The 25,061-nt window shown below is 40.5% G+C and overlaps 1 long non-coding RNA gene across 1 annotated transcript in view; it reads left to right on the forward strand.

The window, feature by feature from the left end:
• Positions 1 to 237: 237 nt before the first annotated feature.
• Positions 238 to 25,061, forward strand: part of LOC309566282 — a 41,995-nt gene continuing 17,171 nt past the window's right edge. Inside the window, exons 1-2 of the long non-coding RNA XR_014225861.1 lie at positions 238 to 324; positions 431 to 800. This is a non-coding gene — a long non-coding RNA (uncharacterized lncRNA). The remainder of the gene's footprint in view (positions 325 to 430; positions 801 to 25,061) is intronic.

A 25,061-nucleotide genomic window follows, 5' to 3' on the forward strand; every position in this document is an offset into this window, starting at 1 on the left:
TTGAGCAAACAATAGTACTAATCATATTAAAGGGGTTCAGCCATACCAGTGCATGTATATTGACTGCATTTTTCAATAGACAGACTGTGCTGTATTGTGAGCTATAGTCATCTCTGACTTAAATATACATATAATATTAGCAGTCAGTGGTATAGATATCTGCTGGTATATGCAAATAAAGATATGACATTTCCAAGTATTACAACTCTGATCAGAATAAAAGTACAGCAGACCCAGGTCTAGAAATCAAATCTAAACTTTACAGAGTTATTCCTGAAATGAAGATTTTTATTGGGAATTTATTAATACTGACATGCCTAACAGGTAGGAAGTTACTGAACATTTACCCATACGGCTCTGATGACATTTTATTGAGGTTTACGACTACAAGAGATTTGTGGATGATATATTGATGATGTGTTATTTTCAGGTGTCTGTTTGGCTCAACAACTCTTGCAGTCAGATCCTGCTGCAGTGAAGCCTGGGAGCTCCTATACACTGACATGTAAAGGTTCTGGATTCTCTGTCAGCAGCTACTGGATCCATTGGGTCAGGCAGGCCCCTAGAAAAGGATTACAGTGGTTGTGTCGCATACACAGTACAACCAAACACTACGCAGATGCGATTAAAGGTAGATTCACAATATCCAGGGATGACAGTAATAACATGGTATCTCTACAGATGAACAATATGGTCACAGATGATAGTTCTGTGTATTACTGTTTTAGAGAAGCACACTGACATAGAATATGGTTTTACTACTACAAAAACCACCCAGTCCTTCTCTCTTTTGTCACTAGGTGGCAGCACAGTATAAAGCAAAAGACTGAACTTATTCCACAATAGAATATGGAAGACACCCTCCTTTGTGCAGTTCACTTGATCCATTCCCAGGCACCCCCAATCAGTGAACCACTCACCTTAAAGCGGAGTTCCGGGCACAAAAACAATTTTTTTTGTGCCCCTCCGCTAGGTAGACCTAACCTGAAAAGGAATTGGATAGTTATTTTTTTTTTTTTTTGTTTACTCCCCTTTTTATTGAAGATCGTAAATACTCACCTCTGACTGCTTCCTCCCTCGGAGCCGCGGCTCACCCCGTCACTTCCTGCGCTGCGATGATTCCTGGGAGCTAAACGTCATCGCTCCCAGGAATCAATGCTCCGCACCGGCCCCGCTCGTCACTTCCGGGCGACGCCGCATTCCCCTGCTAAACAGCTTCTGGGCATGCCCAGAAGCTGTTTAGGAATGCGGCGCCGCGCCGGAAGTGACGAGAGGGGCCAGTGCGGCGCATTCTGGGAGAAGAAGACGCAGAAGAGGACCGCGCCGGCTTCAGCTGCCCACAAGAGAGATGGAAACGCTGTGGAAGAAATTTTCTAAGTAAGTATTTCTTCTAAAAGGTAAGTGCGAACCAGGACAGATCAGAGGCTAGCCATTGTGGAATGTGCTAGCCCTGACTGTCCCGGGGGTATGTTCATCAAAAAATGACATCTGTGCCCGGAACTCCGCTTTAAATGTGACCTCATAATTGTATTAGATAGTCAGACAGCACATATTATGTAGGCGATATGCCTTGATTCCCCAGAGCAGTCATATTCTCCACCTATCACTCTCCGTCAACCATTAAAAGAAAGAAAAGTTAAAATAATTGCTTCATGGGGCGACATGCTTAATAAAAGCATATAAAAGAATGCACTCACATAGTATAATCACTGCCTGTTTCCTGTTTCAGATTGCCCACTGCACTAGTTCCCTCTATAAGTCTCAAATCAACATTTCCAGTATAAAAAAAATAAAAGAAAAAAATATTCCAGCATATACTGTATACCATAGTTTGTAGACGCTATAAGCAATCAAAATACACTACAATACAATACAAAATACATTAGGTTTTGTTTTAACCAAAGACATGTAGCAGAATACATTTTGGCCTAAGTTTATGAAGAAATTTGATTTTTCAAATTTTTTTAAAGGCACATAAGTTTTATAGCATAAACTAAAAAATATTGTTGTTTTTTTTTCACAATTTTAGTTTTTTTTTTTTTTTTTTTTTATTTATACAATAAAAAAAAGCCCAGTGGTGATCAAATACCACCAAAAGAAAGCTCTATTTGTCTAAAAAAAAAAAAAAAAAAAAAAAAAAAAAAAATTATATATATTTAATTTGCGTACAGCGTCACATGACCACACAAATACCAGTTAAAAAGAGCAGTCCTAAATAGAAAAAAATGGCCTGGTCATAAAGGGGGAAAAACTTTTCAGAGCTCATGTGGTTAAATGCAAAAGTACATACAATTTTTGCATGATTCATCACCAAAATGTATATACATAATGTGCTCAATGTGCTTATATAGTGCAATAGATACTGGGCACTTGTACCCCCTTCCTGCCCAGGCCAATTGTCAGCTTTCAGCGCTCTCACACTTTGAATGACAATTGCGTGATTATGCAATGCTATACCCAAATGAAAAGGTTATAATTTTTTCACACAAATAGAGCTTTCTTTTGGTGGTATTTAATCACAGCTGGGTTTTTTTTATTTTTTTAACTAAAAAAAAAAAAGAAAGACAGAAAATTTTGAAAAAAAAAAAAAAAAGTTCTTAGTTTCTGTCAGTAAATTTTGTAAATAAGTAATTTTTCTCCTTCACTGATGAGGTGGCAATGATGGGCACTAATAGGCTGCACTGATGGGCACTGATGTGGTGGCACTTATGGGCACTGGCAAGGTGGCACTGGGGTGGCACTAATATGCCGCTCTAATGAACACTGATAGGCGTCACTGGTGGGTGGCACTGATGGGCACTGACTGGTGGCACCGATGGGCACTGATGGGCAGCACTGGTGGGCACAGATGTGCAGCACAGATGAGCAGGCACTGACAGGCATTGACTGACATCACTAATGAGCACTGGCACTGATTAGGTTAACTGATGTGCCATGTTTTTATGTGATTCTTGTGCATTTAATTTACTTTGTTGTAATCAGGACACTAATCATCAGTGCCCTGATTACATGTCTTGTGCTCCCCTTTGTGGAGGAGCCGCTGATCGGCTCTCCTCGCCACACACTCTGACAGTGTGAGGCGAGGAGAGCCGAATAAAGAAGAAAATTCCCCTACGTTTGGGATTTTTTAGGCACATAGATAAACAGATTCAAAAGATCTAAGCAAAAATTATATTGTTTATTTAAAGTGACAAACATAGGATAATAAGTGTTAAAAACATAACAGGCAAAATGTATGCATCAAGAATATATAATCGTGACCGTGAGATGGTGAAGATGTCAGTCCAATATATTTCGGAAAATCAATTTCCTTCTTCAGGGACGGGTCACATTGAAAGTTTTCTAATAATAACAAAGACAACAATATAATTAAGCCTGTTGTATATATTACATAAAATCATCATATACAATGTGACTGTTGCATTCTAGGCATGATGTCATACAAATATATTTGTTAGATTTGTTATTTCTTTCTCTCCCTCTCAGACAGTTAAACAGAAAAAAAGGGGAACACTTACATGATTATTCTTGTCATACATGAAGAGCCTGTAGAGTAGCTAAAAGCAAAACCGAATAACCGCATATGTGGATCCACAGTCACTGATGTTCATATATCCCAAAAAATTAGGGGAAACCAATATGTAAGACTTATTTTGTTTATATGGAAGCCCCCCGTTTTCCTAGCTCTTGTGGTCACCTGAGGTCCCAAGATTAGGCCGCAGCACCAAGAAGCTGACACTGGGAGCCAACTACAAGGAAAAAACATATGTATATAGAATGTCTTCATTAGTTTCTTGGGCTTAGTAATAGTCACCAAGAATAGACACCTAGGTCAAAATAGTATTCACCAGAGTGTCATAGAAAATGTGGATGGCTTATAGTTACCTGAATGCTGTAGAACCCACAGTTACCACATATGGGTATCGACCAGACACGGTTTAGGAAGTGTGGACACATACAGGGAATCTAGGGGTTTAAATGTTTACCTTGATTGGTCCCAATCGGCAGCAGCTGGTGCCCGGCCTATGGGGCTTCCTGGATCGCAAGCGTCAGGACCGCCCCGCTATACATTGCGCATGACAATCGTCATGGCGCTGGGCGGAACCGGAAGTGACGCCTGCGTTCCACCGGCACGGGTCACGTAACCGGAAGCGAAAAAGCGCATCCGGTTTACGATTGGCTAGACCCACCCATGTGTGCAGAGGACTGCAATGGGTAGGGCCGGCCAGAGACAGCGAGCGCCATAACGGCGATCTGTCTCCCCATGCCGGGGTGGCCACAAAAAGGAACAGAAGAAAACAAATAGGGGGAATATTGAAAATTAATTATGTGAGAGTTGGACCCTTAGAATTGGCTAACTTTGTAAGTTTACCAACACAGTGAAAATATTGGATACTTACTCAATATCAGTACAATTGATAATAGTTTCGCTGCAGTGGAAATATAATATGCGGTAAATTCTGGCTTGAAATTAGCTACTTCTTTAACAATTCTATATATAAGAAAACTATAATGTACAGAATATATCCTGCGCAAACTCAAACACGGACAGTGAAAAAGTTTATTGATGTAAAAGATTGGTGTTAAAGAAAGAATAAATTATTTTTCCATCCCTCCTGATGAAAACCCTTCTAAAAAGGGTTTAAATGACATTGCTCCATTGAGACCAGGAGGCTCTGTCGCTCTTAGCATATGTATCCACCTCAGCTCAAGCTGGAGGAGACTTTTGTTCCAGTCTCCTCCTCTCGGGCTGGGGTGGATACGATCCAAAATAAGGAACTTAATTCTCGGAAATTTTCCCCCCATGTACTAGTTTTACGTGACGCCCTAGGGGAAGCTCAGGGTCTGACTTGCGCATACTAAGAATGTGACGGTATGCGTGGCGCCAGAACTCCTGCTTGGTTTTTCCTATGTAAAAGCATCCGCATGTACATAGGAGTAGATAAATGACACCGATCGTGCGACAGTTCGCAAAGTGTCTTGCTCTAAAAGTCTGACCGTTGGGTAGGATGGGGGATTTACTTGTCAACATATAGCCACAATAATGGCATGAACCACAGATGTATGTACCCTTATATTTACAACATATCGCATCATCGTTGTTAAATTCACTTCGAACAAGTTTGTCCCGAAGTGCCGGGGCTCTCTTAAAGGTAAAGCCCGGTGTCTTGGACAAAAATTGTCCTAAAATTGGGTCGGATGTTAATAAGTGCCAATGTTTGGTCACTATATTTTTTATCTTTTTATGTTGATACATATAAGGGGTGATTATCCTGATGTTGTTACTATCCTTGGTGTTCTGATTTTTGGAAGGATTAAGAAGTTCCCGTCTATCACTAAGGAGGGCTCTTTTGTATGCCCTTTTCAGAGACATTTTAGAGTAACCTCTTCGTGTCAGTCTTAGACGTAAGTCGTTTGCCGCAAGTTGGAAAGACTGTAAATCGCTACAATTACGCCGTAAGCGTAGGTATTGACTTGTAGGGATTGATCGGATTAATGGTTCAGGGTGAAAACTTGAACCATGGAGAATGGTGTTTCCCGCTGTTGGTTTGCGGTAGAGTTCACTCTGTAGAGTGCCATCATCTCCTCTAAAGATTTCAACATCTAGGAATGTCACGCGATTAGGATCTGAATTCATCGTAAAGAGCAGATTGAATTCGTTCCTGTTCATCCTTTCCACGCAGGTATGTAACAGTTCAGGGTGACCCTCCCAGATGAGGAACACGTCATCTATATAACGGGTCCACAAAGAGATGTGGTCCGTGTATATTGACATGGTCTCATCATCTAGGAAGGATGTCTCCCACTCCCCCAGGTACAGATTGGCGTAGGATGGAGCACAGCAAGTGCCCATCGCTACGCCCTGCACCTGGAGGTAGTGGGAGCCATTGAACATAAAGATATTGTGTGTAAGGATAAAACGTAGAAGGTTAATTATAAACTCACTATATGCATTGTTAGATGTTTTACGTGAAAAAATATGTTGAATTACAGATATACCTTTTTCATGGGGTATAGAGCTGTATAAAGCTTCTACATCGATGGTAACAAGTATCGCTGTGGGGGAAACAGGAACGCCTTCAACCTTACTCAGAAAATGGATCGTATCCCTCGTGAAGGAAGGGAGTTCCTGCACGAAGGGTTGTAAAAAGCTGTCGACTAAGCGACTGGCATTTTCTGATATGGATCCTCTCCCTGATATGATGGGTCTACCAGGGGGGTTGGTAGGATTCTTGTGGACTTTAGGAAGTCCATAGAAAGTTGGTACTTTAGGGAATTTGGTTCTAATAAAATCCCAAGTTTCCTTGGTGATGACATTATTCATGTATGCTTGGTCTGTCAGGAGGTAGAATTCCTGGTAAAATTTAGCTACAATGGTGGAAGTGATGCGTCTGTACCAGTTGGTATTATTAAGGATCTGGATGCACATCTGTATATATTGTGTGTCATCCATTATAACAATATTGCCCCCCTTATCGGCTTGTTTGATAATTATATTTTTGTTGTTAGAAAGTTTATTTATGGCTTCTCGATGTTGGGGGGAAATATTGGTGTGGGGGATGGAATCAATTTTCATCTTATCGATTTCACTGGTCACAGTCCTAAGAAATGCGTTGATGTTCTGGTTTTGGATGGGGGGATACATATCCGATTTCTTTTTAAGTGTTGTGCTACTTGTGTTGTCATTGGTTTTGTCCGATGACGCAGATGATAATAGCGCATCTAAGTCAACCCGATCGATTAAATTTTCATTCTCCTCTAGTAAGGAGATCAGCATGTCTAAAACAGGGTCCTTATTGGTTTTTTGACTATTATCTTTATAGAATAACAGTTTTAGGTTGAGTTTGCGTGCAAACAAATGTATGTCTTTTATAACCTCAAATTTGTTTGTGTTGGATGTGGGGCAGAAACTGAGACCCATTTGAAGGATCTCTGTTTCTGCTTTGGTGAGGGTGTATTGAGATAGGTTAATAATAGAAAAATCCTGCACTAAAGAGGGAACGTGATCTAAAGTGGTAGTGTTGGAATCAGGGAAGGGGATAGAGTGTCCGTGGCTGGTGTGAGTTGGAGTGCTCACTGATGGGTAAGATCTAAAAAAGTGGAATCCTGTAACTCAATATTTGTAGAAGTGCTAGTAGGTGGAAGTGGAATGGTTAAATCCTGAGATTGATGTGATAATGGAAGTGATGGTGTCTCACGTGATTGGGTATGTGCAGGGAATAAAGAAATTTTATCTTTTTTGTTTGAGGGTAAGTTGGATTTTTTGTTTCTTTGTTGAGAAGATAAATTGTCTTGAAATGGGCGTTTAATGCGATCATTTGTTTTGATCTTAGTGTCGATAGATATATCTTTTTGAATAAAAGTGGAAGGATTGTCCCTTTTAGCGTTGTTGTAAATATTTTTATTCTGTGCCCATAAATAGGCTTTACCCTGTTGTGAAATATTTTTGCTTCTATTCAAAAATTTTTGTTTTTTCATTAAGATATTCTTATTGAATATATCTAAATGATCTTTTAGTTTTTTCTCTCTTTCAACATATGTTTTGTGATTCTTAAATCTTTGTATTTTTTGACAAATTTGAGCAATGTCAATATCTAATTTTTTGACTCTTGAAGAGTACTCCTCAATGAGGAGTCTCATAAGAGATCCTGAACATGCCTGTAGAGTGTCCTCCCATTTTGCCCTGAAATTAGGCGTTATGTCCTCCATAGAGGGGAACACCTGTATTCTAAGGCCGAACGGGGTGACACCCTCTTGGATGTGATCTTGGAAAGATTTACAATGCCAGAAGAGGGTAGACTTTTTTTCAACTAGTTTGGATAGCTGGAACATCAATGAGGTCAGTTCGGTTTCAATGAACTCCTTGTGCTCATATTCGTCCAGATAATTGGCCATCAAGGTGTTCCAGTCATCCCCAACAAAACCAGACATTTTCAACAGAATTATGAAGTGACCAAATAAACAAATAAACAATGTCAGGTATCCAAGCTGCACAGAGATATATAAATAGTAATTCTTAAAGATATTAAAGAGAGCCGAATAACGGCACTTCCTCATTTACATGTTTGGTGTGGGGTATGGGTTGGTTTCTCAGGCCATGAGGTGGGACTTTTACGGGCAAGTGAGGGATACACAGTTGTATAAAATTTGTAATGACAATTTATTGTGGATAAATTTGTATATACAATAAAGATATTTAAAAGACATTAGTGGTGATGTTTGGTGTTTGGGTTACAGACCCAAGGTGCATGAAAAATGCTAGTTTTGGAAAAAGAGTTTCCGTGACAATGGTGCAGTATGTGTGACTTTTATTTTTGATGAAAAAGGACTCTGTTTCTCCAGGCTGGGTTGCTTGGATGCATCACAGAGATTTCATCAAAAATGTTGACCCGACGCGTTTCGGCTAACAGGGTAGCCTTTGTCAAGGGTTTAGTGTCACCAAGTCTGTAGAGATAGTGACATATATATCAGGATTCTCATCATTTTCATATATTTTCATATGGTGGGTTATATAATAACGGTATAGTAAATACATACATTTTGACCCGTTTTCGGTGATGCTTATTCAAAATCTTAGAAGATCCGCAACGAGAACCAGTGGTGAGCAACCTGCAGGTATTGTCAGTGGTAAATATTAAAGATACTGAATACAGCTGGATAAAGGTGCTAGCATACTTGATGGTGACATCAACTTACTAGATATTGCTTAGGTGTCCGTTTTGCCTGAGTTGGTCAATGAGATTTTGCAGCAAATAGAACATATATATATATATACACATATATACACGCATATATGCATAAACATACAGCGAGGTACACACATGCACATATATATATATATCCGCATACACTCACATGTATATCTGAAGGCTTGGCCAATCTGTGGGTATATAATATATGGAGAAATTGGTATTTAAGATGTTTAAAGAAGGGAGGTACAAGGAAAATACATTTTCCACTACTTACAAGGTGTGTTACACAAACACGGTTCAGGATAAATTGTAAGTTATTTTTTGGTGCAAAAAATGCAGCCGTCCTCAAAGTCCATGTCTTTTATACAGGTGTTTGATACTGGAATGACATTTAACTTGTTTTAGACACAGGCGAATGGCGCCAAGTATGGTGCTTTTCTTAGTTTGGCAAGGTGGGTAACACTTACGATTGTTTGTACAGGTAGTCTGCAAGTTGCGTCCGCTCTGTCTCCTCGCTTCCCTCGGTATGAGGGTGAAGTGAGGAGACGCTGATTCCCCGGCCTTTTTAAAGCCCTTCGCGCGTGCGCACTGTGTGCCGCACGTACGGAGCTTCCTGTGTGACTGACGTCATTCCCTTGTTGTGCGCACGCGCTAGTGGAGTGCGCGCGCATCAGGGGGACTGGTCGCACATTATTGGCCGCCGACACGGGAGGGAGGAACTAAAATCCCGGGAGGGGGATTTTGCGGAAGATGGTATATTCCGAGGTTCCAAGTTTAACCCCTGGTTTGCACAGGGGCTTTCCGTGCCGGGTGCGTTCTTCATGATTGAATAGTTTTATCATCAGGGGTCAATGAGTTATATCAAGCATATAATATACATATATTTGAAAGTTTGCACAATAAATAAGACTAAATAGTATATTTGTGTATAATCTAGTATCATGAGTTTTAACAGCAGAAAAAATATATACAAAAGGAAGGGGGCCTCATTGTATTCTGGAGAACAAGAGTTTGGAGGTCCTGTGGGAAAGAAGGGGGGGGGGGGGGAGGGGAAAAAAGAGGGGGGGGGGGGGGAGACAAGGGGAGAGAGAGAGGGGGGGGGGGGAAACAAGGGGGGAAGGGGGGAAGAAAAAAAGGGGGGGTATTTGTACATTTTATTAGGTTTTTTAAGTAATTTGGACCGTGAGGTGAGTTTGGCTTATTATTGGTTTTTTGGGGGTTTTTTGGGAGGTTTTGGTGTTTAATCAGTTTTTCCTGATACAAAACCTTCCAGAAAGGGGCGATAGCTTGCTATTTCGTTTAGACCCGGATGTACGGTGGCTTTTAGGCGCTGTATCCATCGTAGTTCTATTTGGAGGAGACGTTTGTTCCAATCCCCCCCTCTATGGGGGATATGGATTCTGTCTAGAGCCATAAAGTTTATTCTGGGCATTTTGTAGCCATGTTGATACGCTACATGTCTTCCTAGTGGAAGGTCGGGATTGCAAAGATCCATACTGTTTACATGTTTTCCAATTCTTTTTCCCATTTCTTGTTTTGTTTTCCCAACGTAGTATGCTCCGCATTCGCATGTCATCAAGTAGATCACTCCCTTTGTTTTGCAGTTTGCAAAGTGTCTTGGTATAAATTTTTCCCCATTTGGTAATGTGGTTTCCACGCATTTCTTAATGACGTTGCATTGCGCGCATGATCCACAAGGATATGTTCCTTTAGTTTTGCATGGGTCTTTTTTGATGTTTTCTTTAAATTCACTGTGTATGAGGTTTTGTTGTAGGGAGCCTGCTTTGCGATATGTTATTGATGGATTCTCGGAGACCAGGTGTTTTATTTTGGGGTCCTCTTTAAGGATTGGCCAGTGTTTTTGGAGAATGTTTTTTATGGTGGGATATTCGTTGGTGTATCTTAGTATGATCCGTGTGTTGTCTTGTTCTTGTTTTTCTTTTTCTTTATATTTTTTGCCACTTATTTGTTTAGTTGGAAATAGGAGATGTTGTCTTTCTTGTTGATTTGCTTTATTGTAGGCTTTTCTTAGTGTGGTCTTTGTGTAGCCTCTTTTGAGTAGTCTGTTTGTTAAGAGTCTTGCTTCATCCTGGAAGTCTTTATCTAGGTTGCAGTTCCGTTTTAGTCGTAGGTATTGACTATACGGGATGGCTTTCTTGAGAGGTATCGGATGGAAACTGGTGGCATGTAAGATCGTGTTTCCTGCTGTCTCTTTTCTGTATAGAGTTGTTCGTATAGCGCCTTCTTTTTCTTTTATAATCCAGGTGTCCAAGAAGGGAACTTTATGATTACTGTAGTTGAGTGTGAGGAACATATTGTAGTTGTTTGTATTCATTGCTTTCAGGCATCCCTCAATTAGCTCTTCTGGTCCGTCCCATACTATCAGGATATCGTCTATATATCGTTGCCATAGTGTGATATGGTCGGTATATAGACTGTTTTCCTCTTTTGTTAGAAAGTCTCTTTCCCATGCTCCTAGGTATATGTTGGCGTAGGATGGGGCACAACTTGTGCCCATCGCTACGCCACATGTTTGTAGATAGTAGACTCCATCAAAGGTAAAGAAGTTATGGTGGAGAATGTATTCGAGCATTTGAATAATGAAGTTATTGAACTTTAAATCGCTGTTGCTTCCTTGACTTAATATTTTTTTGATAACTTCTATGCCTTTTTTATGGGGGATGTTGCTATATAAGGATTCCACATCCACCGTGATTAGGAAAGCGTTTTTGGGTATGATTATGCCCTCTAGTGTTTGTAGGAGGTGTACGGTGTCTTTGATGTATGAAGGTAGTGTTGTAACATAGGGCCTGAGGTGTGCATCGATGACCTGACTTGTGGCTTCTGTTATGTTGCCGTTTCCTGAGATAATGGGTCTTCCAGGTGGGTTTCGTTTGTTTTTGTGCACCTTTGGGAGTGCATAGAAGGTTGGTGTTCTAGGATGCTTGGTTCTCATAAAGGTCCAGAGTGTTTGTGTAATTGCCCCTTCTTGTAGGGCTCTATCTAGTTTTTGGTAGAAGTCTTCTTTGAAGGAGTTGATCATTACAGGAGATATTTGTTTGTAGCAGACAGGGTTATTCAGGATATTTAGACACATTTGTTTGTATTTTTCGTTACTCATGAGTACGATGTTGCCTCCTTTGTCGGCTGGTTTTATTGTAATGCCTTCAAGGTTCTGTAGTTCTTTGATTGCTGCTTTTTGTCTTCTGGTAAGGTTATTTGTCTTGTAATCTTTTTTGGGTTTTAGTTTTTCTATGTCTTTGGTTGTTTCGCGAACAAATAGAGCAATCGCTGGATTCAAGTTAAGTGGAGGAAATTTTTGGGATCTTTTTTTAAAATCTGGTATTGTTTTTTCTTGAGTTGTATGATCCTCCTCTTCGTCTTCATCTCCTTCTGGTTGGTTGTCTTCGTCTGGCCAGTCCTCCAGGCCTCCTTCTTCCAGTAATATATTCAGGTCTCTGATTGCTCTGAGCTCGGCTGCCGTCAAGTTGGGTGGTTTTTCTGTCGTTGGTGTTTTTTGATACATTGTTTTGAAGAGCAATTTTCGGGCGAATAAATTGATATCTTTTATGATTTCAAACGTATCAGATGTTTTGTTGGGACAGAAGGATAAGCCTAATGTCAATACTTCTGTTTGATCTTTGGTTAGCGTGTGTGGAGATAGGTTTATGATGGTTACGCCTTCCATCTCTATGGTTTTGTCTGTTTTTGTGTTTTCGTCTGAGTTTTTGGGTCTGTTTGCCCTAAAAAACCTTTCTGTTTTTTTGGAGGGTTTTGCTTGGGTTTATATGATCTTGTGAACATTTGATGATTTTTCTGGGGTGCTGACGTTTCTTCTTCATTTGTTGAGGTAGGTTCGAGGGTGTAGGGTTCTTCTTCTCTATCTTCAGTTTCGTAATTTTGTGGGGGGATCTGTACATCTCTCCTTCTTATCATTCTTTGTTCAGCTCCTGATGCGTAGGAGGAGGAATCTGATGAGTATTGTTGTCTTGCATTTCTAGGTTGTCTGTAGTTTGTTCTTCTGTTTTGTCTGGGATTAGACCATTTGTAGGCTCGGTTTTGGCTGAATGCGTTTTTGTCCCTCCAGTATTTTTGCTCCTTCTTTTTTAGTATTTCCTTGCTGTACTCCTCAAGATGTTGTTTGAGTTTCTTTTCTTGTTCGCTGTAGAGAGTAATCTTTTTTAGTGGTGTTAGTTTCTCGTAGATAAGTTTGATATCGTTTTCTAAACTTTTTATTTGGCGTAGGTATTCCTCTTGAAGTAATATCATTAGATTCTTTGAACACTCGTTCAAGACGTTTTCCCAGTCTTTTTTCATCTGGTTGGTGATGTTGTCCATCGTTGGGAATATTTGTATCCTCAAACCAGCAGGGTTGATTTCCTCCGTTATGTACCTCTCAAAAGATCTTATGTGCCAATGTAGGGCTGCTTTTCTCTCAAGATGTTTTTTGAGATTGTTGAATAGTGATGTAATGTCTGAATCTTGTTGTTCATTTCCTTGGAAATTTTTCTGGATGGCTGACATTAGATTTTCCCATTCAGTTCCCATTAGGTCTCCGTCCTGCTTGTCCTCCATGATTATCAATGAGGGGGTTTTTTCCTTGAATCGACTATTGTTGAGACAATAGACGGTTTGGCTATGGAGATGCGATTTTCCTTTTCTCCAATAGGCTCTATGCCTTGGAGGGCGGAAGTTTATGGATCTCCTAGCTTGCTTATAGTGGATATTGTTAAGGTCCTGCTGAGCGACCTTATGGGGTATAAGAAAAAGTTTTTTGAAGATTTTTTACTTTCCAGGGATCGTGAGAAAAGTGGATGTGTTATCCATCCAATGGTCTATGGAGAGGTTTTTTTTGTTGATCTCTGGAGAGTTTGTAGTTGTGTTTTGCCTCCGTCCCTATTAGAGTTTGGTGTGGGGTATGGGTTGGTTTCTCAGGCCATGAGGTGGGACTTTTACGGGCAAGTGAGGGATACACAGTTGTATAAAATTTGTAATGACAATTTATTGTGGATAAATTTGTATATACAATAAAGATATTTAAAAGACATTAGTGGTGATGTTTGGTGTTTGGGTTACAGACCCAAGGTGCATGAAAAATGCTAGTTTTGGAAAAAGAGTTTCCGTGACAATGGTGCAGTATGTGTGACTTTTATTTTTGATGAAAAAGGACTCTGTTTCTCCAGGCTGGGTTGCTTGGATGCATCACAGAGATTTCATCAAAAATGTTGACCCGACGCGTTTCGGCTAACAGGGTAGCCTTTGTCAAGGGTTTAGTGTCACCAAGTCTGTAGAGATAGTGACATATATATCAGGATTCTCATCATTTTCATATATTTTCATATGGTGGGTTATATAATAACGGTATAGTAAATACATACATTTTGACCCGTTTTCGGTGATGCTTATTCAAAATCTTAGAAGATCCGCAACGAGAACCAGTGGTGAGCAACCTGCAGGTATTGTCAGTGGTAAATATTAAAGATACTGAATACAGCTGGATAAAGGTGCTAGCATACTTGATGGTGACATCAACTTACTAGATATTGCTTAGGTGTCCGTTTTGCCTGAGTTGGTCAATGAGATTTTGCAGCAAATAGAACATATATATATATACACATATATACACGCATATATGCATAAACATACAGCGAGGTACACACATGCACATATATATATATATCCGCATACACTCACATGTATATCTGAAGGCTTGGCCAATCTGTGGGTATATAATATATGGAGAAATTGGTATTTAAGATGTTTAAAGAAGGGAGGTACAAGGAAAATACATTTTCCACTACTTACAAGGTGTGTTACACAAACACGGTTCAGGATAAATTGTAAGTTATTTTTTGGTGCAAAAAATGCAGCCGTCCTCAAAGTCCATGTCTTTTATACAGGTGTTTGATACTGGAATGACATTTAACTTGTTTTAGACACAGGCGAATGGCGCCAAGTATGGTGCTTTTCTTAGTTTGGCAAGGTGGGTAACACTTACGATTGTTTGTACAGGTAGTCTGCAAGTTGCGTCCGCTCTGTCTCCTCGCTTCCCTCGGTATGAGGGTGAAGTGAGGAGACGCTGATTCCCCGGCCTTTTTAAAGCCCTTCGCGCGTGCGCACTGTGTGCCGCACGTACGGAGCTTCCTGTGTGACTGACGTCATTCCCTTGTTGTGCGCACGCGCTAGTGGAGTGCGCGCGCATCAGGGGGACTGGTCGCACATTATTGGCCGCCGACACGGGAGGGAGGAACTAAAATCCCGGGAGGGGGATTTTGCGGAAGATGGTATATTCCGAGGTTCCAAGTTTAACCCCTGGTTTGCACAGGGGCTTTCCGTGCCGGGTGCGTTCTTCATGATTGAATAGTTTTATCATCAGGGGTCAATGAGTTATATCAAGCATATAATATACATATATTTGAAAGTTTGCACAATAAATAAGACTAAATAGTATATTTGTGTATAATCTAGTATCATGAGTTTTAACAGCAGAAAAAATATATACAAAAGGAAGGGGGCCTCATTGTATTCTGGAGAACAAGAGTTTGGAGGTCCTGTGGGAAAGAAGGGGGGGGGGGGGGAGGGGAAAAAAGAGGGGGGGGGGGGAGACAAGGGGAGAGAGAGAGGGGGGGGGGGAAACAAGGGGGGAAGGGGGGAAGAAAAAAAGGGGGGGTATTTGTACATTTTATTAGGTTTTTTAAGTAATTTGGACCGTGAGGTGAGTTTGGCTTATTATTGGTTTTTTGGGGGTTTTTTGGGAGGTTTTGGTGTTTAATCAGTTTTTCCTGATACAAAACCTTCCAGAAAGGGGCGATAGCTTGCTATTTCGTTTAGACCCGGATGTACGGTGGCTTTTAGGCGCTGTATCCATCGTAGTTCTATTTGGAGGAGACGTTTGTTCCAATCCCCCCCTCTATGGGGGATATGGATTCTGTCTAGAGCCATAAAGTTTATTCTGGGCATTTTGTAGCCATGTTGATACGCTACATGTCTTCCTAGTGGAAGGTCGGGATTGCAAAGATCCATACTGTTTACATGTTTTCCAATTCTTTTTCCCATTTCTTGTTTTGTTTTCCCAACGTAGTATGCTCCGCATTCGCATGTCATCAAGTAGATCACTCCCTTTGTTTTGCAGTTTGCAAAGTGTCTTGGTATAAATTTTTCCCCATTTGGTAATGTGGTTTCCACGCATTTCTTAATGACGTTGCATTGCGCGCATGATCCACAAGGATATGTTCCTTTAGTTTTGCATGGGTCTTTTTTGATGTTTTCTTTAAATTCACTGTGTATGAGGTTTTGTTGTAGGGAGCCTGCTTTGCGATATGTTATTGATGGATTCTCGGAGACCAGGTGTTTTATTTTGGGGTCCTCTTTAAGGATTGGCCAGTGTTTTTGGAGAATGTTTTTTATGGTGGGATATTCGTTGGTGTATCTTAGTATGATCCGTGTGTTGTCTTGTTCTTGTTTTTCTTTTTCTTTATATTTTTTGCCACTTATTTGTTTAGTTGGAAATAGGAGATGTTGTCTTTCTTGTTGATTTGCTTTATTGTAGGCTTTTCTTAGTGTGGTCTTTGTGTAGCCTCTTTTGAGTAGTCTGTTTGTTAAGAGTCTTGCTTCATCCTGGAAGTCTTTATCTAGGTTGCAGTTCCGTTTTAGTCGTAGGTATTGACTATACGGGATGGCTTTCTTGAGAGGTATCGGATGGAAACTGGTGGCATGTAAGATCGTGTTTCCTGCTGTCTCTTTTCTGTATAGAGTTGTTCGTATAGCGCCTTCTTTTTCTTTTATAATCCAGGTGTCCAAGAAGGGAACTTTATGATTACTGTAGTTGAGTGTGAGGAACATATTGTAGTTGTTTGTATTCATTGCTTTCAGGCATCCCTCAATTAGCTCTTCTGGTCCGTCCCATACTATCAGGATATCGTCTATATATCGTTGCCATAGTGTGATATGGTCGGTATATAGACTGTTTTCCTCTTTTGTTAGAAAGTCTCTTTCCCATGCTCCTAGGTATATGTTGGCGTAGGATGGGGCACAACTTGTGCCCATCGCTACGCCACATGTTTGTAGATAGTAGACTCCATCAAAGGTAAAGAAGTTATGGTGGAGAATGTATTCGAGCATTTGAATAATGAAGTTATTGAACTTTAAATCGCTGTTGCTTCCTTGACTTAATATTTTTTTGATAACTTCTATGCCTTTTTTATGGGGGATGTTGCTATATAAGGATTCCACATCCACCGTGATTAGGAAAGCGTTTTTGGGTATGATTATGCCCTCTAGTGTTTGTAGGAGGTGTACGGTGTCTTTGATGTATGAAGGTAGTGTTGTAACATAGGGCCTGAGGTGTGCATCGATGACCTGACTTGTGGCTTCTGTTATGTTGCCGTTTCCTGAGATAATGGGTCTTCCAGGTGGGTTTCGTTTGTTTTTGTGCACCTTTGGGAGTGCATAGAAGGTTGGTGTTCTAGGATGCTTGGTTCTCATAAAGGTCCAGAGTGTTTGTGTAATTGCCCCTTCTTGTAGGGCTCTATCTAGTTTTTGGTAGAAGTCTTCTTTGAAGGAGTTGATCATTACAGGAGATATTTGTTTGTAGCAGACAGGGTTATTCAGGATATTTAGACACATTTGTTTGTATTTTTCGTTACTCATGAGTACGATGTTGCCTCCTTTGTCGGCTGGTTTTATTGTAATGCCTTCAAGGTTCTGTAGTTCTTTGATTGCTGCTTTTTGTCTTCTGGTAAGGTTATTTGTCTTGTAATCTTTTTTGGGTTTTAGTTTTTCTATGTCTTTGGTTGTTTCGCGAACAAATAGAGCAATCGCTGGATTCAAGTTAAGTGGAGGAAATTTTTGGGATCTTTTTTTAAAATCTGGTATTGTTTTTTCTTGAGTTTGTATCAGGAAAAACTGATTAAACACCAAAACCTCCCAAAAAACCCCCAAAAAACCAATAATAAGCCAAACTCACCTCACGGTCCAAATTACTTAAAAAACCTAATAAAATGTACAAATACCCCCCCTTTTTTTCTTCCCCCCTTCCCCCCTTGTTTCCCCCCCCCCCCTCTCTCTCTCCCCTTGTCTCCCCCCCCCCCCCTCTTTTTTCCCCTCCCCCCCCCCCCCCTTCTTTCCCACAGGACCTCCAAACTCTTGTTCTCCAGAATACAATGAGGCCCCCTTCCTTTTGTATATATTTTTTCTGCTGTTAAAACTCATGATACTAGATTATACACAAATATACTATTTAGTCTTATTTATTGTGCAAACTTTCAAATATATGTATATTATATGCTTGATATAACTCATTGACCCCTGATGATAAAACTATTCAATCATGAAGAACGCACCCGGCACGGAAAGCCCCTGTGCAAACCAGGGGTTAAACTTGGAACCTCGGAATATACCATCTTCCGCAAAATCCCCCTCCCGGGATTTTAGTTCCTCCCTCCCGTGTCGGCGGCCAATAATGTGCGACCAGTCCCCCTGATGCGCGCGCACTCCACTAGCGCGTGCGCACAACAAGGGAATGACGTCAGTCACACAGGAAGCTCCGTACGTGCGGCACACAGTGCGCACGCGCGAAGGGCTTTAAAAAGGCCGGGGAATCAGCGTCTCCTCACTTCACCCTCATACCGAGGGAAGCGAGGAGACAGAGCGGACGCAACTTGCAGACTACCTGTACAAACAATCGTAAGTGTTACCCACCTTGCCAAACTAAGAAAAGCACCATACTTGGCGCCATTCGCCTGTGTCTAAAACAAGTTAAATGTCATTCCAGTATCAAACACCTGTATAAAAGACATGGACTTTGAGGACGGCTGCATTTTTTGCACCAAAAAATAACTTACAATTTATCCTGAACCGTGTTTGTGTAACACACCTTGTAAGTAGTGGAAAATGTATTTTCCTTGTACCTCCCTTCTTTAAACATCTTAAATACCAATTTCTCCATATATTATATACCCACAGATTGGCCAAGCCTTCAGATATACATGTGAGTGTATGCGGATATATATATATATATGTGCATGTGTGTACCTCGCTGTATGTTTATGCATATATGCGTGTATATATGTGTATATATATATATATGTTCTATTTGCTGCAAAATCTCATTGACCAACTCAGGCAAAACGGACACCTAAGCAATATCTAGTAAGTTGATGTCACCATCAAGTATGCTAGCACCTTTATCCAGCTGTATTCAGTATCTTTAATATTTACCACTGACAATACCTGCAGGTTGCTCACCACTGGTTCTCGTTGCGGATCTTCTAAGATTTTGAATAAGCATCACCGAAAACGGGTCAAAATGTATGTATTTACTATACCGTTATTATATAACCCACCATATGAAAATATATGAAAATGATGAGAATCCTGATATATATGTCACTATCTCTACAGACTTGGTGACACTAAACCCTTGACAAAGGCTACCCTGTTAGCCGAAACGCGTCGGGTCAACATTTTTGATGAAATCTCTGTGATGCATCCAAGCAACCCAGCCTGGAGAAACAGAGTCCTTTTTCATCAAAAATAAAAGTCACACATACTGCACCATTGTCACGGAAACTCTTTTTCCAAAACTAGCATTTTTCATGCACCTTGGGTCTGTAACCCAAACACCAAACATCACCACTAATGTCTTTTAAATATCTTTATTGTATATACAAATTTATCCACAATAAATTGTCATTACAAATTTTATACAACTGTGTATCCCTCACTTGCCCGTAAAAGTCCCACCTCATGGCCTGAGAAACCAACCCATACCCCACACCAAACTCTAATAGGGACGGAGGCAAAACACAACTACAAACTCTCCAGAGATCAACAAAAAAAAACCTCTCCATAGACCATTGGATGGATAACACATCCACTTTTCTCACGATCCCTGGAAAGTAAAAAATCTTCAAAAAACTTTTTCTTATACCCCATAAGGTCGCTCAGCAGGACCTTAACAATATCCACTATAAGCAAGCTAGGAGATCCATAAACTTCCGCCCTCCAAGGCATAGAGCCTATTGGAGAAAAGGAAAATCGCATCTCCATAGCCAAACCGTCTATTGTCTCAACAATAGTCGATTCAAGGAAAAAACCCCCTCATTGATAATCATGGAGGACAAGCAGGACGGAGACCTAATGGGAACTGAATGGGAAAATCTAATGTCAGCCATCCAGAAAAATTTCCAAGGAAATGAACAACAAGATTCAGACATTACATCACTATTCAACAATCTCAAAAAACATCTTGAGAGAAAAGCAGCCCTACATTGGCACATAAGATCTTTTGAGAGGTACATAACGGAGGAAATCAACCCTGCTGGTTTGAGGATACAAATATTCCCAACGATGGACAACATCACCAACCAGATGAAAAAAGACTGGGAAAACGTCTTGAACGAGTGTTCAAAGAATCTAATGATATTACTTCAAGAGGAATACCTACGCCAAATAAAAAGTTTAGAAAACGATATCAAACTTATCTACGAGAAACTAACACCACTAAAAAAGATTACTCTCTACAGCGAACAAGAAAAGAAACTCAAACAACATCTTGAGGAGTACAGCAAGGAAATACTAAAAAAGAAGGAGCAAAAATACTGGAGGGACAAAAACGCATTCAGCCAAAACCGAGCCTACAAATGGTCTAATCCCAGACAAAACAGAAGAACAAACTACAGACAACCTAGAAATGCAAGACAACAATACTCATCAGATTCCTCCTCCTACGCATCAGGAGCTGAACAAAGAATGATAAGAAGGAGAGATGTACAGATCCCCCCACAAAATTACGAAACTGAAGATAGAGAAGAAGAACCCTACACCCTCGAACCTACCTCAACAAATGAAGAAGAAACGTCAGCACCCCAGAAAAATCATCAAATGTTCACAAGATCATATAAACCCAAGCAAAACCCTCCAAAAAAACAGAAAGGTTTTTTAGGGCAAACAGACCCAAAAACTCAGACGAAAACACAAAAACAGACAAAACCATAGAGATGGAAGGCGTAACCATCATAAACCTATCTCCACACACGCTAACCAAAGATCAAACAGAAGTATTGACATTAGGCTTATCCTTCTGTCCCAACAAAACATCTGATACGTTTGAAATCATAAAAGATATCAATTTATTCGCCCGAAAATTGCTCTTCAAAACAATGTATCAAAAAACACCAACGACAGAAAAACCACCCAACTTGACGGCAGCCGAGCTCAGAGCAATCAGAGACCTGAATATATTACTGGAAGAAGGAGGCCTGGAGGACTGGCCAGACGAAGACAACCAACCAGAAGGAGATGAAGACGAAGAGGAGGATCATACAACTCAAGAAAAAACAATACCAGATTTTAAAAAAAGATCCCAAAAATTTCCTCCACTTAACTTGAATCCAGCGATTGCTCTATTTGTTCGCGAAACAACCAAAGACATAGAAAAACTAAAACCCAAAAAAGATTACAAGACAAATAACCTTACCAGAAGACAAAAAGCAGCAATCAAAGAACTACAGAACCTTGAAGGCATTACAATAAAACCAGCCGACAAAGGAGGCAACATCGTACTCATGAGTAACGAAAAATACAAACAAATGTGTCTAAATATCCTGAATAACCCTGTCTGCTACAAACAAATATCTCCTGTAATGATCAACTCCTTCAAAGAAGACTTCTACCAAAAACTAGATAGAGCCCTACAAGAAGGGGCAATTACACAAACACTCTGGACCTTTATGAGAACCAAGCATCCTAGAACACCAACCTTCTATGCACTCCCAAAGGTGCACAAAAACAAACGAAACCCACCTGGAAGACCCATTATCTCAGGAAACGGCAACATAACAGAAGCCACAAGTCAGGTCATCGATGCACACCTCAGGCCCTATGTTACAACACTACCTTCATACATCAAAGACACCGTACACCTCCTACAAACACTAGAGGGCATAATCATACCCAAAAACGCTTTCCTAATCACGGTGGATGTGGAATCCTTATATAGCAACATCCCCCATAAAAAAGGCATAGAAGTTATCAAAAAAATATTAAGTCAAGGAAGCAACAGCGATTTAAAGTTCAATAACTTCATTATTCAAATGCTCGAATACATTCTCCACCATAACTTCTTTACCTTTGATGGAGTCTACTATCTACAAACATGTGGCGTAGCGATGGGCACAAGTTGTGCCCCATCCTACGCCAACATATACCTAGGAGCATGGGAAAGAGACTTTCTAACAAAAGAGGAAAACAGTCTATATACCGACCATATCACACTATGGCAACGATATATAGACGATATCCTGATAGTATGGGACGGACCAGAAGAGCTAATTGAGGGATGCCTGAAAGCAATGAATACAAACAACTACAATATGTTCCTCACACTCAACTACAGTAATCATAAAGTTCCCTTCTTGGACACCTGGATTATAAAAGAAAAAGAAGGCGCTATACGAACAACTCTATACAGAAAAGAGACAGCAGGAAACACGATCTTACATGCCACCAGTTTCCATCCGATACCTCTCAAGAAAGCCATCCCGTATAGTCAATACCTACGACTAAAACGGAACTGCAACCTAGATAAAGACTTCCAGGATGAAGCAAGACTCTTAACAAACAGACTACTCAAAAGAGGCTACACAAAGACCACACTAAGAAAAGCCTACAATAAAGCAAATCAACAAGAAAGACAACATCTCCTATTTCCAACTAAACAAATAAGTGGCAAAAAATATAAAGAAAAAGAAAAACAAGAACAAGACAACACACGGATCATACTAAGATACACCAACGAATATCCCACCATAAAAAACATTCTCCAAAAACACTGGCCAATCCTTAAAGAGGACCCCAAAATAAAACACCTGGTCTCCGAGAATCCATCAATAACATATCGCAAAGCAGGCTCCCTACAACAAAACCTCATACACAGTGAATTTAAAGAAAACATCAAAAAAGACCCATGCAAAACTAAAGGAACATATCCTTGTGGATCATGCGCGCAATGCAACGTCATTAAGAAATGCGTGGAAACCACATTACCAAATGGGGAAAAATTTATACCAAGACACTTTGCAAACTGCAAAACAAAGGGAGTGATCTACTTGATGACATGCGAATGCGGAGCATACTACGTTGGGAAAACAAAACAAGAAATGGGAAAAAGAATTGGAAAACATGTAAACAGTATGGATCTTTGCAATCCCGACCTTCCACTAGGAAGACATGTAGCGTATCAACATGGCTACAAAATGCCCAGAATAAACTTTATGGCTCTAGACAGAATCCATATCCCCCATAGAGGGGGGGATTGGAACAAACGTCTCCTCCAAATAGAACTACGATGGATACAGCGCCTAAAAGCCACCGTACATCCGGGTCTAAACGAAATAGCAAGCTATCGCCCCTTTCTGGAAGGTTTTGTATCAGGAAAAACTGATTAAACACCAAAACCTCCCAAAAAACCCCCAAAAAACCAATAATAAGCCAAACTCACCTCACGGTCCAAATTACTTAAAAAACCTAATAAAATGTACAAATACCCCCCCTTTTTTTCTTCCCCCCTTCCCCCCTTGTTTCCCCCCCCCCCCTCTCTCTCTCCCCTTGTCTCCCCCCCCCCCCCCTCTTTTTTCCCCTCCCCCCCCCCCCCTTCTTTCCCACAGGACCTCCAAACTCTTGTTCTCCAGAATACAATGAGGCCCCCTTCCTTTTGTATATATTTTTTCTGCTGTTAAAACTCATGATACTAGATTATACACAAATATACTATTTAGTCTTATTTATTGTGCAAACTTTCAAATATATGTATATTATATGCTTGATATAACTCATTGACCCCTGATGATAAAACTATTCAATCATGAAGAACGCACCCGGCACGGAAAGCCCCTGTGCAAACCAGGGGTTAAACTTGGAACCTCGGAATATACCATCTTCCGCAAAATCCCCCTCCCGGGATTTTAGTTCCTCCCTCCCGTGTCGGCGGCCAATAATGTGCGACCAGTCCCCCTGATGCGCGCGCACTCCACTAGCGCGTGCGCACAACAAGGGAATGACGTCAGTCACACAGGAAGCTCCGTACGTGCGGCACACAGTGCGCACGCGCGAAGGGCTTTAAAAAGGCCGGGGAATCAGCGTCTCCTCACTTCACCCTCATACCGAGGGAAGCGAGGAGACAGAGCGGACGCAACTTGCAGACTACCTGTACAAACAATCGTAAGTGTTACCCACCTTGCCAAACTAAGAAAAGCACCATACTTGGCGCCATTCGCCTGTGTCTAAAACAAGTTAAATGTCATTCCAGTATCAAACACCTGTATAAAAGACATGGACTTTGAGGACGGCTGCATTTTTTGCACCAAAAAATAACTTACAATTTATCCTGAACCGTGTTTGTGTAACACACCTTGTAAGTAGTGGAAAATGTATTTTCCTTGTACCTCCCTTCTTTAAACATCTTAAATACCAATTTCTCCATATATTATATACCCACAGATTGGCCAAGCCTTCAGATATACATGTGAGTGTATGCGGATATATATATATATGTGCATGTGTGTACCTCGCTGTATGTTTATGCATATATGCGTGTATATATGTGTATATATATATATGTTCTATTTGCTGCAAAATCTCATTGACCAACTCAGGCAAAACGGACACCTAAGCAATATCTAGTAAGTTGATGTCACCATCAAGTATGCTAGCACCTTTATCCAGCTGTATTCAGTATCTTTAATATTTACCACTGACAATACCTGCAGGTTGCTCACCACTGGTTCTCGTTGCGGATCTTCTAAGATTTTGAATAAGCATCACCGAAAACGGGTCAAAATGTATGTATTTACTATACCGTTATTATATAACCCACCATATGAAAATATATGAAAATGATGAGAATCCTGATATATATGTCACTATCTCTACAGACTTGGTGACACTAAACCCTTGACAAAGGCTACCCTGTTAGCCGAAACGCGTCGGGTCAACATTTTTGATGAAATCTCTGTGATGCATCCAAGCAACCCAGCCTGGAGAAACAGAGTCCTTTTTCATCAAAAATAAAAGTCACACATACTGCACCATTGTCACGGAAACTCTTTTTCCAAAACTAGCATTTTTCATGCACCTTGGGTCTGTAACCCAAACACCAAACATCACCACTAATGTCTTTTAAATATCTTTATTGTATATACAAATTTATCCACAATAAATTGTCATTACAAATTTTATACAACTGTGTATCCCTCACTTGCCCGTAAAAGTCCCACCTCATGGCCTGAGAAACCAACCCATACCCCACACCAAACTCTAATAGGGACGGAGGCAAAACACAACTACAAACTCTCCAGAGATCAACAAAAA

The sequence above is a fragment of the Pelophylax lessonae genome (genome assembly GCF_965119305.1).
Source record: "Pelophylax lessonae genome assembly, chromosome: 1".
In the NCBI taxonomy this organism is placed as follows: Eukaryota; Metazoa; Chordata; class Amphibia; order Anura; family Ranidae; genus Pelophylax; species Pelophylax lessonae.